This window comes from Crocuta crocuta, unplaced genomic scaffold (genome assembly GCF_008692635.1).
Source record: "Crocuta crocuta isolate KB4526 unplaced genomic scaffold, BGI_CrCroc_1.0 scaffold296, whole genome shotgun sequence".
NCBI classification, from domain to species: Eukaryota; Metazoa; Chordata; class Mammalia; order Carnivora; family Hyaenidae; genus Crocuta; species Crocuta crocuta.
In genome coordinates this window covers 1395428-1401156 of record NW_027530504.1, presented here as the reverse complement: position 1 = coordinate 1401156, position 5729 = coordinate 1395428, and the positions used below count along the sequence as shown (strand labels likewise).

At 58.0% G+C, this 5729-nt stretch overlaps 1 protein-coding gene and 1 non-coding gene across 4 annotated transcripts in view; both read right to left on the bottom strand.

Moving 5' to 3' along the window:
• MGLL (monoglyceride lipase) overlaps positions 1–5729 on the bottom strand; it is a 108554-nt gene that overhangs the window by 68474 nt on the left and 34351 nt on the right. The window lies entirely within an intron of this gene.
• On the bottom strand, positions 2220–2304 carry TRNAE-UUC (transfer RNA glutamic acid (anticodon UUC)). The gene has a single exon. It is a non-coding gene; the product is annotated as a tRNA-Glu (tRNA).

The following is a 5729-nucleotide window of genomic DNA, read 5'->3' as shown; positions in this document are numbered from 1 at the left end:
GCTGTGGGTTTTTGTCTCCCTGGGGGGAAGGGAAAGCCCCAGCCCCGGCGTCTGATGGAGCCTCCCCTTCACCACCGGGTGCTGACCCCACTTGGAACTTCTCCTTCGGGGTTTCACAAGCTGTTGTGATTACATTTGTGCTTGAAAACATCCAGCAGGAAGGAACCGGGGCGTGGTTACGTAGACACCGAGGTTGCTGGGAGGCTGTCCACAGGGCAAACTGAAGTCGGGAGGACCCGGTTCGTTTCCGGCATCACCGTGCACGTCACCCGGTGGCTCCGAGCCCGCACTTGCAGGGCGGCAGTGACAGGGGACCTTGACTGAGGCCGCCCGAACACTGAACCGCAGCTTACCAAGCGCCAGGCGCCAGGGACCCAGGGAGGGAGAAAGGGCCTGTCCCTGCCCTCACACGCTCACAGTGCAGCCAGCCAGACAGACGGCCGCAGAGGACACACGTGCAGCCCTGTCCTGTGAGCAGCGCCCTCGACGCAGAGGGAGGGGACCGCAGGGAGCCTGAGGTGGCGGCTGGGAAGTGAGGCGGCCGGAGCTGCAGGGTCCCAGGAGCAAGGAACTGGGGGGGGGGGGGGTGTTCTCTTTGCAGAGGATGGCTCAGAGCAGAGCCGTGAGTGGGTCTGACTTCTGGAAGCCTCCGGGGCTGCTGTGAGGACGGAGGGGGAGATGAGGGATGATGTTTGTCAAGGACCCTGCAGGCTGGGCTCTCAGCAGGTGCCCGGCAAGCGGCCCCCTCCCCCCCTCCCTCCCCTGGCATTCTGCAACCCTCCACAGAGAACCGCAGCGGAAAATTAGCAGGGCCATTTGTGCAGACGAGGCAATACCCACAGCGGCAGAAATTAGGTTGCAGGAGAGGCTGGCGAAGATCTTTTTCCTGGAACTTCTTTAATGGCTGCGGCCCGTGGGGAGACAGTCGTTCCGGGAGAAGGCGATGCCTGGGTGGCTGGGGGAGGCCCGGCCCCGGAGCAGATGGCCTGCCTGGCATCCGGCCCTGGGAGGTGGGGCGGCTCCCAGGGAAGCGCACGCAGCCCTTGAGACAAGCGTGCGGCACGACTTCTCAGAGCTCCTGAGCCGGGGCTGGTGCGGCCGTGCCTCAGTCTCCCCAAGTGGGGCTTCCCTCCATCGGAACAACCCTGTCTCCCTGTATTCCTCTGCTTGTTCGTCGTTTCAGTGACTAGAACGTACAGGTCTCAGTTTGCTCACCTATCAAATGGGGATAATCCTGCCACCAGCAGCCTCGGTGAGCACACCGTCACGTACGTGACCACGTGTGTCGGGTGCTGTGGGTCTTCCTGGTACAGAGAGAGGGCTCAGCACCTGCCTGCTGTGAAGCTGTTCCCTCCGGTGCCACGGACGGCCCACCTGCGGCCTAGAGCCCCGGCTTTACGCTGCAGCCCTCCCAGAAACGGGCTCCTGGATGCGTGAGGGCCTCAGTTTCCCACACTGTGTAGGAGCCCCTGGAAGGGTGCAGGGAAGGGACACGGGCCTGCAGCCACCGAAGCCCTGAAAGACGGGGCCCGGTGCTAGAATAAGAGCATTACAGCACCCAGGATGCCGGCGCCTGCTGCCTCCGGGGCTGAGGGCTTGGCCGGGACCGTGCTCGCTGCCGGGGTCACAACCGCTCCCGCACGAGGCCGTCAGGAGGTGGAAATGAACCCGCCTAAAGCACTTAGAGTAGAAGACACCAGGCTCTTTCCCGCCTGCCCTTCTCCAAAGCAGCGGCGAGCTTCATTAAGGGACGAGCTGAGCGCCCAGTGGAAGAGATGTCTGCTCATCGTGTTAGGAAGGCGTCCGGCGGCCCAGGATTTGTAGGAGGAAACCCATTTGTCGGGTGCGCACCGCGGGCCCTCCTCCCACCGGGCAGCAGCTGAGACGGCAAGGAGGGGGCGCCGGCCCAGGGAGGGGAGGACGCCGGCCCCACGGGCCCTTGTAATGTCCTGCGATGGGGGCCGGGGGACCCGCCCGCGGCAGCACCTGCTGTAAGTTCTCGCCTGTCCCCAGGGCATCCCACTCAGGCAAGCGGGCCGCTCCCCTCATCATCCCATCCACCCGGCTCCTCCCTGACAAATCGCTGACTTTATTATTATTTTTTTTTAATGTTTTATTTATTTCTAGGAGAGAGAGACGGCGTGAGCAGGGGAGGGTCAGAGAGAGAGGGAGTCACAGACCGAAACAGGCTCCAGGCTCCGAGCTGGCAGTCAGCACAGAGCCCGACGCGGGGCTCGAACCCACGAACCGTGAGATCATGACCTGAGTGAAAGTCAGACGCTCAACCGACTGAGCCACCCAGGCGCCCCAAATCGCTGACTTTAAACAAATCTCAGAAGGCACGTTTGTCACTGCGCCGGAGCCCCTTCCCGTAACTGGAGCAGGCCCCCGGCAGGCCCCGCTGCCGCCCTAACGTAACTGCTCGCCCGTCTCGCACAGACCTCGCTCCTCCCGTCTCTGGCAGGCCTCACGCGGCACAGACGGGGTGCGGCGCGGACGGAAATAGAACAGAACCCGCGAAGGGGTCTAAAATTTCAGAGGGGGAGCTAGAAATAGACTTCTCATTTGTAAATCAGATCAATAATGCCTAGCTCCCGGGGTCTTTGTCCGAGTTGATTGAGAGAATTTATGGAAAAGAACCCGGCAGGAGGCTGCAGGCAGAGTCAGGCATTACATAATAGCCAATGTGACAGCTGGTATTTACTTTGGCTACATGTCGGTCTAAGTGTGTTATGTGCTAACTCATTTTAACCCTCACGACAACCCCAGGAGGGGGGGTACAGCTATTTCTCCCCATTTTTCTAATGGGAAAAGTCAGGCTCAGAGAGGCTAAACAGCTTGCCCGAGGTCACACAGCCAGGAGGGTTAGACCTCAGCAGAGCCTGAACGCAGCCAGGCTGGCTCTCAAGGGCACCTTGCTGACTACTGCATGAGTGCCTAAAAAGAGGAAGATGCCACGGGGTCGTGTGATGGTCCCCAAGGGCTCCTCGCCCCGACCGGCTTATCCCTCTGGCCTCCCGCCCCAGCCTGTACACCCATCAAGGAAGGGTGTCTGGTTCTTCAGCTGGCCCTCCTTGGCCACGCCCGTGGTTTGGCTCAAGTTCGAATCTTGCTCTCCACAAACTCGGAAATCTTTCCTGGTGCCCTCACCCCAGACTGAGTTAGTAGCTCCTTCCTGAGACCCTAATAACACTCCGTTCACATCTCTTTGATCCAGTCGTCATCAGCATCGAGTGTGAGTAGACCATGCGCTCTCTGAGGACAAGGCCCACGTTTTATTGATTCATCCTGGTGTCTAGCAGCTAGGATGGCCTCTGTTCCGTAAATGACGGATGAATGAATGAAGGATGAATGAATCCGTGAGTAAGTGAATGAAGCGGCTCCGAGAAGGCAGACCCGGACGCAGGCGAGAACAGTCGGGGAGCATTCCTGGAGGCCGGCAGACCTTCCGCAGCCCCTATTTTGAAAGCGCCAGACTCCCCCTAGTAAATTCCCTCTCACTTTTGCCTGGCTGAGGACGTTTCTGGCGTTGGCAATGGAGACACAGACTTCAATCAAGAGCCCAGGGCGCTATCGGCCCAAAGGAACAGGGGAATGGAGACGGGTGGGGAGGACCTGAACCGGCCACTCAAGGTGATAGAGGACCCGTAAGAGGAACCGGGGTGCCCAGGCGGCTGAGGCTCTGGGAAGGGGGTGGCCCAGAGGCGGGCGGGGGGAGCAAAGCCCAACAGAGTGAGGACAGTGGGGAAGGAGCCAGACTGCAGGGGCCCCAGACGCAGGAGTAGAACTTGATGGCAGCCTCCAGGGACTCGGAGGCGCTGAAGCTTTCTGGGCTAGGATGTGACAAGCCGGAGGGACATACGTACGGCTGGGAGGCACATTCAAGATTCAGGAACGCAGTGGGAATTAGATTACTCATCTCTGGAACCCAACCCCGTCCTAGTGATTTGTTTTTAAAGGCAGATCTTCGATAGAGGTATTTTCCAAGGAGAAAATAAAATTAGAACACTTTTTAAAAGGCCACAGAGAAAATTTCCCAAGGAATTTTATCATTTAAGAGGCGCCTGGGTGGCTTAGTTGGTTAAGCATCCGACTTCAGCTCAGGTCATGATCTCACGGTTCGTGGGTTCGAGCCCCGCGTCGGGCTCTGTGCTGACAGCCAGCTCGGAGCCTGGAGCCTGTTTCAGATTCTGTGTCTCCCTCTCTCTCTGACCCTCCCCTGCTCACACTGTCTCTCTCTCTCTCTAAAATAAACTAACATTAACAAAAGAAAAGATTTTTTCATTTAATAAACCTTTTGAAATGTTCACAACTCCAAACCCAGAACAGCTCTGTGTCAAGCATATTTACCTCAAATGCTGCTGTCTGCCCCCAAATTTCATTTGTTTATTTGTTTGTTTGTTTGTTATCATAACACCAGAAAACAGAAGAGCTTGTCTAAGCAGAGAAGACATTCAGTATGGATCTCAGAGAGTAGATAAAGCGAGTGTCCCCCAGCTGGCAGCAGAGCGCTAACAGATATACACCAAGAGGCAGCGTGAGGTGGGCTGGAGGCTGGGAGTCACTCTCTGGACTCGGATCGTGAGTCTGGCCCTCATCAGTGACAGGCCTCAGACAAGAGACTCAGCCTCTCCCGGTCTCGGTTTCCTCATCTGCGAAATGGGCATCAACAATACAACCTACTTCCCAGGGTCCTGAGGATCATGTCAATAACGCCCACAGCCCACGTGAGCTCATGGTATTAACTCACCACGCGCAATCTAACCGGTACTTACTACTCCATGCCGTCTTACAAATTGGGGAATAAGCACAGAGATGTTAAGCGGCGATCTGCAAGGGAGGAGAATTTGATTGGAGGAAACTCCCGACGATCTCACGGGTGAGGGAAATGGGGTGCTCTCTGTTTTTAAGGGCTAACGGGCTATATGAATGGCTCGTGTTTGGAGGGGTCTCCGCAAAGGACATTAGTAACCCCCACACTGGCTGGAGATTGCCTATTGGAGATCTGCTTCTGTTTTTACAATCCTGAGATAAATGTACTGAGTCATTCATTCATTCATCAGTGACTTGCTAGACCAGCTCTGTGTCGAGTCGTCTAAGGATCCGTGAATAAGACACTCCCACTGCTTTGTGCAGCGAAGTCAGAGTGGAAACAACTCCTGTCACCTCCCCACGGCCCGTGGCACAGCCCCCCACTCCACTGTCTGGCCCTCTGGCTCAGCGCCCCTGCTCTGCCTGCCTGTTTCCTGGGTGAGTCTGGCCTGAAGCCCGCACTCCTCCCATACGGGCTCCCTCACGCCCCACTTACCCCTGGAGCCCACTGTGGGGGCGGGAACACTGCGTCCCGCTCTGAGGTGACCCAGGCGCTGGGCCTCCATGCCACCCACTCTTCCCTTCCCCACCGGGAAGCCCTGCCGGGGTCCCCGAAGCACATGCCTAGGGTGGCTGGCTGAGCACCGGGCCTGTCTCCCCCTTGCCTTCGACGGCGGACACCCTCTCAGGACCCAAATGCTCCCAGGGATGGAAGACAAGCGGAAGTGGAGGCCACTGGGCCTTACTGCCCGTGTTCTGAGCTTTACCTCCCATCAGGAGCTGGCCTGTGGGCCGTTCCAAAGATCAGAAGCCTAGAAGAGCCGCACGCCCATCCTGCGCCCCACCTGCCCCAGAACTAGAGAGCCACCCCTCCCCCATCCTCTCCTTGTTTGCTTTGTTTGGCTTGTGCACCCTAT